This window comes from Frankliniella occidentalis, unplaced genomic scaffold, assembly GCF_000697945.3.
Source record: "Frankliniella occidentalis isolate FOCC.00 unplaced genomic scaffold, Focc_3.1 Scaffold166, whole genome shotgun sequence".
NCBI lineage: Eukaryota > Metazoa > Arthropoda > Insecta > Thysanoptera > Thripidae > Frankliniella > Frankliniella occidentalis.
Window position 1 is genome coordinate 337,800 of NW_026267292.1, and position 994 is coordinate 338,793.

A 994-nucleotide genomic window follows, 5' to 3' on the forward strand; every position below is an offset into this window, starting at 1 on the left:
GGGGCGGGGCGGGAACTCGCGTTGTGGGGCTTTCACTCCCCAAGGCCTCAAAGAGATGATTGGACGTCTGCGCCGCTCTCCATTCACGCATACTTTTTTTCATCCCCGTCCACACTCGCGGCGGCTTGAGAGGGGAAAGGGGTGTTGCCCCACACCCCTCCCCCTCCCCTTCCTCGCGCACCGCTTTCACAAGCCTCCCTCTGCGGCGGTCTCGGTTTGAAGTGCAAGTTTGATCTGCTTGAAACGCCCATCACCCTGTCACCTCATATACGGCCAGGAAGAGGCTGATGATTCCTGCCTCTCTACTCGGTACATGAGAGTAATGTATCATCTGATAAAGAGCACGGTACGCACTATGGTGCCTGCTCGAACCATTCCTGATGGTAGAGAACACATATTTTGAGGTACAAAGTACACAAGGCTCTATGCACGGAGTCTTGTGCGCACTTCACTACAAAAGTACATACATTTCTACTCTGCTACATTTGGATCACCAAAGGAAAGGGGCGATCCTGGACTAGCCCGGGGGGTTTTAGCAACTAACTTTTGCCAGGTGTTTTAACTATCCCATGACTGTGTCAAATAGTTCGAGTGGAAACTCCGCCTGCGTTACAGCATTTCAACTTTGGCAGCAAAACCTAAGAATAAAGGTGGCTGCAAGCTGCAACTACTAGCAGGCCCCAACCGGCAAATGTGCCGGTTACCCCAACCGACCCTTCTCTTTTTCGTGTGTACTTTGGTCCAATGCTTTAGCCAGTGTACTGCGAGTCTGGCCCAGCCCAGGGGGGCAGCTTCTTGCAGATGCCACTCAGCTGAGATAAAGAGTTGAGGGCGCGAGGGCCTGAGGCAGACAGTCCGGCCCGGTGGGCCCGGACCCATCAGGGCACGGTGGAGACTGTGTGCCTGTGCCGGGTGGGCCTGGGCCGTGGGCTGACGAGCAGCTGTGGACTGTGGGCCAGGTGGGCTGGCCACGAGCAGCTGTGGACTGTGGGCC